Source organism: Paralichthys olivaceus, chromosome 17, assembly GCF_024713975.1.
Source record: "Paralichthys olivaceus isolate ysfri-2021 chromosome 17, ASM2471397v2, whole genome shotgun sequence".
Lineage (NCBI taxonomy): Eukaryota > Metazoa > Chordata > Actinopteri > Pleuronectiformes > Paralichthyidae > Paralichthys > Paralichthys olivaceus.
Window position 1 is genome coordinate 11,989,164 of NC_091109.1, and position 9,148 is coordinate 11,998,311.

Here is a 9,148-nt window from a genome sequence, read left to right on the forward strand (position 1 = left end):
GATAAAAATAAGTCATAGGTTAGTATGTTGTCTGAAATATGATAAAAAAAAGTCATAGGTTAGTATGTCGTCTGAAATATGATAAAAAAGTCATAGGTTAGTATGTCGTCTGAAATATGATAAAAAAGTCATAGGTTAGTATGTCGTCTGAAATATGATAAAAAATAAGTCATAGGTTAGTATGTTGTCTGAAATATGATAAAAAAAAGTCATAGGTTAGTATGTCGTCTGAAATATGATAAAAAAGTCATAGGTTAGCATGTCGTCTGAAATATGATAAAAAAGTCATAGGTTAGTATGTCGTCTGAAATATGATAAAAAAGTCATAGGTTAGTATGTCGTCTGAAATATGATAAAAAAGTCATAGGTTAGTATGTCGTCCAAAATCACCTAAAAAAGTCATAGGTTAGTATGTCGTCTGAAATATGATAAAAATAAGTCATAGGTTAGTATGTTGTCTGAAATATGATAAAAAAAAGTCATAGGTTAGTATGTCGTCTGAAATATGATAAAAAAGTCATAGGTTAGCATGTCGTCTGAAATATGATAAAAAAGTCATAGGTTAGTATGTCGTCTGAAATATGATAAAAAATAAGTCATAGGTTAGTATGTCGTCTGAAATATGATAAAAAAAAGTCATAGGTTAGTATGTCGTCTGAAATATGATAAAAAAGTCATAGGTTAGTATGTCGTCTGAAATATGATAAAAAAGTCATAGGTTAGTATGTTAGTATGTTGTCTGAAATACGATTAAAAAAAGGTCATAGGTTAGCATGTCGTCTGAAATATGATAAAAAAGTCATAGGTTAGCATGTCGTCTGAAATATGATAAAAAAGTCATAGGTTAGTATGTCGTCCAAAATCACCTAAAAAAGTCATAGGTTAGTATGTCGTCTGAAATATGATAAAAAAGTCATAGGTTAGCATGTCGTCTGAAATATGATAAAAAATTCATAGGTTAGCATGTCGTCTGAAATATGATAAAAAAGTCATAGGTTAGTATGTTAGTATGTTGTCTGAAATACGATTAAAAAAAGGTCATAGGTTAGCATGTCGTCTGAAATATGATAAAAAAGTCATAGGTTAGCATGTCGTCTGAAATATGATAAAAAAGTCATAGGTTAGTATGTCGTCCAAAATCACCTAAAAAAGTCATAGGTTAGCATGTCGTCTGAAATATGATAAAAAAGTCATAGGTTAGTATGTCGTCTGAAATATGATAAAAAAGTCATAGGTTAGTATGTCGTCTGAAATATGATAAAAAATTCATAGGTTAGCATGTCCTCTGAAATATGATAAAAAAGTCATAGGTTAGCATGTCGTCTGAAATATGATAAAAAAGTCATAGGTTAGTATGTCGTCTGAAATATGATAAAAAAGTCATAGGTTAGCATGTCGTCTGAAATATGATAAAAAATTCATAGGTTAGCATGTCCTCTGAAATATGATAAAAAAGTCATAGGTTAGTATGTTAGTATGTTGTCTGAAATACGATTAAAAAAAGGTCATAGGTTAGCATGTCGTCTGAAATATGATAAAAAAGTCATAGGTTAGCATGTCGTCTGAAATATGATAAAAAAGTCATAGGTTAGTATGTCGTCTGAAATATGATAAAAAAGTCATAGGTTAGTATGTCGTCCAAAATCACCTAAAAAAGTCATAGGTTAGTATGTGTATGGGGTGGCTGTGGCTGAGGGGGTAGAGCAGTCCTCCTCCAACCAGAAGGTCGTAAGTTCGATCCCCAGCCTTCCCATCTGCATGACAAAGTGTCTTTTGACAAGATACTGAACCCCAAAACTGCCCAATAGAACATCACAAAAAAAAGTGCTAGCTATAGAAGCACTGTATGAATGTGTGTGTGAATGGAAAACTGTAGTGTAAAGCGCTTTGAGTGTTCTTCAAGACTAGAAAAGCGCTATATAAATAAAACCATTTACCATTTATGTCGTCCAAAATAAAAGTCATAGGTTAGTATGTCATCTGAAATATGATAAAAAAGTCATAGGTTAGTATGTCATCTGAAATATGATAAAGAAAAGTCATAGGTTAGCATGTCGTCTGAAATATGATAAAAAAAGTCATAGGTTAGTATGTCGTCTGAAATATGATAAAAAAGTCATAGGTTAGCATGTCGTCTGAAATATGATAAAAAAAAGTCATAGGTTAGCATGTCGTCTGAAATATGATAAAAAAGTCATAGGTTAGCATGTCGTCTGAAATATGATAAAAAAGTCATAGGTTAGTATGTCGTCTGAAATATGATAAAAAAGTCATAGGTTAGCATGTCGTCCAAAATCACCTAAAAAAGTCATAGGTTAGTATGTCGTCTGAAATATGATAAAAAAGTCATAGGTTAGTATGTCGTCTGAAATATGATAAAAAAGTCATAGGTTAGTATGTCGTCTGAAATATGATAAAAAAGTCATAGGTTAGCATGTCGTCTGAAATATGATAAAAAAGTCATAGGTTAGCATGTCGTCTGAAATATGATAAAAAAGTCATAGGTTAGTATGTCGTCTGAAATATGATAAAAAAGTCATAGGTTAGCATGTCGTCTGAAATATGATAAAAAATTCATAGGTTAGCATGTCCTCTGAAATATGATAAAAAAGTCATAGGTTAGTATGTCGTCTGAAATATGATAAAAAAGTCATAGGTTAGTATGTCGTCTGAAATATGATAAAAAAGTCATAGGTTAGTATGTCGTCCAAAATCACCTAAAAAAGTCATAGGTTAGTATGTCGTCTGAAATATGATAAAAAAAAGTCATAGGTTAGTATGTCGTCTGAAATATGATAAAAAAGTCATAGGTTAGTATGTCGTCTGAAATATGATAAAAAAGTCATAGGTTAGTATGTCGACTGAAATATGATAAAAAAGTCATAGGTTAGCATGTCGTCTGAAATATGATAAAAAAGTCATAGGTTAGTATGTCGTCTGAAATATGATAAAAAAGTCATAGGTTAGTATGTCGTCTGAAATATGATAAAAAAGTCATAGGTTAGTATGTCGTCCAAAATCACCTAAAACAGTCATAGGTTAGCATGTCGTCTGAAATATGATAAAAAAAAGTCATAGGTTAGTATGTCGTCTGAAATATGATAAAAAAGTCATAGGTTAGTATGTCGTCTGAAATATGATAAAAAAGTCATAGGTTAGCATGTCGTCTGAAATATGATAAAAAAGTCATAGGTTAGTATGTCGTCTGAAATATGATAAAAAAAAGTCATAGGTTAGCATGTCGTCTGAAATATGATAAAAAAAGTCATAGTGTGTGGCTCATTTTCCTGCTCATGGCTTCTTTCAAAAAACTCACTCACACTCACACACACGCACACACACAAACTCACACACACAAGCCAAGTCATCTACTTTGTCCCAAGCGTTGGTGCAGCTTCGGATTTCGTGGAAGGAAAAGTGTCTTCATTGCGGAGCGTCACGTAAACGGCTGTTGAAATGTCAGCGGCTGAATGTGGTCCTGGCAGAGGAGACCTGCAAGGAATCCATATTTGCATGTGATGATGGAGCAACTCAGGCTCAGAAACTGCAACCAGATCTGCTTCACATGGCTTTAGTTGTTTTTTTAGTCAGATACTTGATTTTATTGGTTAAATTACCTTTGAAATCTTTCACTTAATTGATAGAAAGTAGAGCCATTACAGAGAATAACACAGATTCATGTGTTTGCATTGTTATAAGGGACCCATGCTTCATTTAAGGTGAACTGACCACAGAACAGTTTAAAAATCACTTCATCCTCAAAAGGTTTAAACATGGTTAATCTTGGTTGGCACGCATACAAACAAGCTTATGGTCAAACATGCCGCCACAAAAGTATGTGCTGGTCCACACACACACATGCAGTTAGTGCACTGTACTGACTCTGGTCTGTCTGAGGTCCGGAGCAGAGTTTTCACCTGCTGCCTCTGAACTCAGCACAAAGACCTTATTGTGACCAGTTAGATTCCACTGTTAATCATGGCTGGGATTAGAAGACTTTGATACACACACACACACACATTCACACATATACTCATGAGTGGGGTTTTTCCCCTCTAACACACTTTCACACCAGTATGAGCATATAGAGACACTTGCATGCAAGAAGTCATGTGGAGGGACTCACACACACATATATCACTGCCTCGGGACAGTTCTCTCAAGAAGCTTGTATCAACCTTATTCAAGCACACACACACACACACACACACACACTCAAACACACACAGAGCGATGCTGGCTTTTTAAAATCATCATTAAAGCACTCTGTATAATGTTTGCCAATACTTTAGCTGCCTTAAAGAACGTGATCTTTTGCTGAATGAAATCAAAAATGTGTCATGAAACTTTTTTTTAAGAAGGGCCATAGGTTGGGATGACCAGCAGGCTTATAGCACCACCTGCTGGAGAAAGCATGAGAGGCAGTGGCCCCCATCACTGTGCTATCACATCATTAAATTACAGTACAATACACAGGATGGTATAAAAACTACTTTGAAAATGTACTGAGACAACAAAACAAACAGATGGTGTACTGAATAAGTTATTTATCCAAAATTCCTGTATTATGTTAATTTCCATTGTGAGACTCCTGATTCAAGATGAGGAATTACCTGCACACACATTATTCTCCTGTATGATTTATCCTTCATAAGATAATGTGACCTCATTACTCATGTTATTAAATACACAGTGAGAGAAGTAGGGAAGCAGCAGTCAGTGTCCCGCAGTCTTCTCTCAGTATAAGACATGTAGAGCAGCGTATTTTTAATAATGTAAGGATGTCAGTTATTTAACATATTTATGATCCTGCCAGTGAAACATCCAGTTTTTTTTCTGATGATATGATGGCATCACTGTGACACTTCATGGTTGTGTTACAGTCTGCAGCTTTTACTGTCATGTCATTCCGTGCACAATCTGTGATGTGCACTTTGTGTTTATGAGGCAGTGATGAAATTCTGTCTGTCCTCTCTCCATATAAAAGATTAATAGAATGAAGCTTGTGTTAATATTACCTGATTATCTGTCATAACTATCCGTTGATATAGAATGTTGTAAATTAACTGTGTATGAAGTTGTTGTGGCCGAGTGGTTAAGGCGATGGACTCGAAATCCATTGGGGTAACCCCCGCGCAGGTTCAAATCCTGTCAACAACGATCAATCAGTCAATCAAATATTATTTGTAGAGCCCATACTCAAAAATCTCCCTTTGTCCTTTACCCTCATCAACAGTAAGGAGACACTGCTCTTAGGGGAAAACATGTACAAGCCTCACCAAGGACAGACAGAAGTACAATACAACTGTAACTGAGAACAGTATATATTGATTCAAAGGAACTTTATTAATTGAAAGAGTAAGATGCTGTTTCCATCCATGACATCATGCATGTTGGAAGGTCAGAGCCCTTTTTCCTAGGACTTGATTACAGAAAGTCAAATGCAGGAAAACTTTGTATAATTCTTTAACACATCTTTAAGGATGATTGAGTGACTCTAAATGCAGGAGTTTGTAAAAGGTGTTTTTTATAATGATGTGTAGAATACTGGCTCCTCAGCTCCTCTCTGATTTAACTTGGGTCAACAGTTGCATGTCTGACACCACAGATGATCTTCAGGTGGTGAAAACAGTGATGAAGTCCACATAAAATAATGGTGCAGACACACACTACTGTGTGAGGGTTTTTACTTCCTGCCTCCATGACAAGTACATGATGCATTATGCATGTGTTGCATACACTGCAGAAGACTACAGTTAACTAGAGAGTCAGCTATGTGAGTCGGTCTGGACCATTCAGAGCTGTGTGACTTCATTTGACAGGACATTGTGTGGGTTTAAGAGGGACCCACTGAACAGAAGGCAGATGGATTGAATGTATAAATATAAGTCTGCGATGGCTGGGAATCGAACCCAGGTCAACTGCTTGGAAGGCAGCTATGCTCACCACTATACCACCATCGCCACATCTGTAAGAGTTTTCCCTCACAAAAAAGAAGACAAGAGGAGAGGGGGAGCATAGATAGATAGATAGATAGATAGATAGAGTACTTTATTCATCCCCGGAGGGAAATTAAGTTGTCATAGCAGCTTGTGTATCGGAACACAACAAAACACAATGCAATAGAACAAAGCAAAACATTGAGGTAAAAAAAAAAAAGAACAAAAACAGAAACACAAGATGAATAGGCAGACAAGTAGTGCAGGTAATATGATGATAATAGTAATGATGATATGATGGTAATGTTATTGTTAGACAGTATATAAGAATATTAGTACAGTATATATTTATATATATATATATATAGTATACAATATAACATAATATATATTTATATGGACAGTAATTATACCAATATAATAGCAGTATATAGTAATAATGGCAGCAATAGTATATATATTAATAATAATAGTAGTAGTAGTAGTGATAATAATAATATAATAATAACATGTACACATGTATAAATATGTGTATATACAGAGAATATACAGAGTATGATATAATATGATATGATATATAATATATAGTAGGGTATAAATATAAGTAAGTGACTATACAATATACTGGCAGTGTAAGAATACGTGGACTGGATGTGCAAAAGACAATATTATTCTATAAAATGGTCTGTAATATTAAAGTGGTTTAAATTAACACACGTAGTGTAGTGCAGGGTACATGGTGCAAAGGTGACAGGTATGTTAGTGCAGTTCTGTGATGGTGGCTCTGACAGAGGTAGATGAGTTGTAGAGTCTTATTGCGGTTGGGAGGAACGATTTCCTGTATCGCTCCTTAGAGCAGCGCGGTTGGATGAGCCTGTGGCTGAAGCTGCTCTTTAGCTTGTCCAGTGTTTTGTGGAGGGGGTGAGAGGGATTGTCCATGATTGCCAGCAGTTTTGCCAGCATCCTGTTCTCCACCACCTCCTCCATGGTGACAAGCTTAGAGCCAACCACAGACTCGGCTTTTCTGATGATTTTGTTCAGTCTGTTGGCGTCCTTTGCCTTGATGCCCGCACCCCAGGACACCACAGCAAAGAAGATGGTGCTCGCCACAACAGACTGATAGAACATCTGCAGCATCTTGTTGCAGACATTGAAGGACCCGAGCCTCCTCAGGAAGTAAAGCCGGCTCAGGCCCTTCTTGTAGACGGCCTCTGTGTGAGTGGACCAGTCCAGTTTATTGTCCAGTGTGATACCCAGGTACTTGTATGCAGGTACCACCTCCACATCCGTCCCACCGATGCAGACAGGAGAGGGCACGGGCTTGTTCCTCCTGAAATCCACCACCATCTCCTTCGTCTTCTCCACGTTGAGCTGCAGGAGCATGTAACAAACTGTGTATAAAGTTGTTAGTGGTTAAGGCGATGGACTCGAAATCCATTGGGGTAACCCCTGACAGAAAGTCAAATGCAACAAAACTTTGTAGAATTCTTCAACACATCTTTAAGGATGATTGAGTGACTCTAAATGCAGGAGCAGTCATTTTATAGTTATCCATAGTTTTACAATAAATTGAAGAAGTAGTTTAACTCCCATTTAAGGGACATGCCAATGATGCATTGCACCATCACTGCTGAATCTTCTAATAAAATGGAAGCATTTTATTCAGCTCCACTGTGATGGAGGATGCATCATGCATGTGTTGCATACACTGCAGAAGACTACAATTAACTAGAGTCAGCTATGTCAGTCGGTCCGAACCATTCAGAGCCTTGTGAATTTATTCAACAGGACATTGTGTGGGTTTAAGAGGGACCCACTGAACAGAAGGCAGATCAATTGAATTTATAAATATAAGTTTGCGATGGCTGGGAATCGAACCCAGGTCAACTGCTTGGAAGGCAGCTATGCTCACCACTATACCACCATCGCCACATCTGCAATGGTTTTCCCTCACAAAAAAGAAGACAAGAGGAGAAGAGGGGGAGCACGTAACACTGAGCGTTGTTTACCTAATACACCCATTGTCTCTACCATGTTTATTTTCAGAGCTGTGTAACTTTTAAAATGCCTTTTTTTCTCCAGCAGATGTTGCTCTGACTGTTCCATCCCATTACCATAGGCTGAATAAAAATGTTAAGGAAAGACAAACTAGTGGGGAGTTTTCCTGTGTGACTATCCTGGGAGGGTAGAGTGATCTTCTACTTGTGAGCCCACATTTGAAAAGAAAAAATTCCATGGTGAGGAGGAAAACCAGCATGATGACCATAACACTACGCTCTCTCTGCGTTCACAAACTGTTTCCTGCCACGTGGTAGTGCTTAAGGAAACATCTGAAACTAACAACCTGCCTGCTGCAACATTCATTTTCCTACAGTGTCATTTTAAGAACAGTTTGAATAATACAACCTGTAAATTGCATAGTTTGTCCACAGCTTATCACACCATTGTCAATATAGCTACTAGGTTTTTCCATATAAGATAAGATAAGAGTGGATAAGATAAAATAAAATAAAATAATCCTTTGTTAGTCCCACAACGAGAACATTTGCTGTGTTATAGGAATAAAGAGCAGAATTAAAAAATATACATCAGCAAACTAATAAAAAGTAAACATAAAATACTTATAAATGCAATGAAATTATTATAAAAACTATAAATGGAGTAGAAACAATATATACAGTGCAAACAGAATATGTACAGTGTGAGATTATGTGCAGTGAAACAGATTGCATATTAGCCAGGAATTCTACAAGCAGAAATTATTATTGCACAGTTAAAAAGTGAAACCTGAGTCAAACGTGCAGTCCAGAGATTGGATCCCAAGATGATGATGTTCAGTGGTCCTCTGTGACAATACTCGTTTTGGCCAAAAGGTGGCAGCAAGCTCCTTGTCTATCCATGGCCATTTACATTGATTTAATTTGCCACTATTACACTATTTAACCATTATGTATTTCACACTATATATTATATTTCATATAGAATAACTGACTTACAGCTTGATATGTAACACACTGGTTAACATACAGAAGATGCTCTTCTATTCAGGTACTTTATCGCTACATCTCCAAATGTACTGCAACCAGTGTTCAGTATTTTAGTTGATAAGCAGTGGTCAGTAAGAGGATTTACTGCAGTGTATAGTTACACAACTTAAGTACAGTCACTAATCACAGATACATGGACTAGATGGAATAAAACATAGAGGT

At 36.4% G+C, this 9,148-nt stretch overlaps 3 non-coding genes across 3 annotated transcripts; 1 reads left to right on the top strand and 2 right to left on the bottom strand.

The window, feature by feature from the left end:
* The first annotated feature begins 5,077 nt into the window (after window positions 1-5,077).
* On the top strand, window positions 5,078-5,160 carry trnas-cga (transfer RNA serine (anticodon CGA)). The gene has a single exon. It is a non-coding gene; the product is annotated as a tRNA-Ser (tRNA).
* Window positions 5,161-5,891: 731 nt separating this feature from the next.
* trnag-ucc (transfer RNA glycine (anticodon UCC)) lies at window positions 5,892-5,963 on the bottom strand. The gene has a single exon. It is a non-coding gene; the product is annotated as a tRNA-Gly (tRNA).
* Window positions 5,964-7,796: 1,833 nt separating this feature from the next.
* Window positions 7,797-7,868, bottom strand: trnag-ucc (transfer RNA glycine (anticodon UCC)). Its single transcript has one exon. It is a non-coding gene; the product is annotated as a tRNA-Gly (tRNA).
* Between the last annotated feature and the right edge of the window lie 1,280 nt (window positions 7,869-9,148).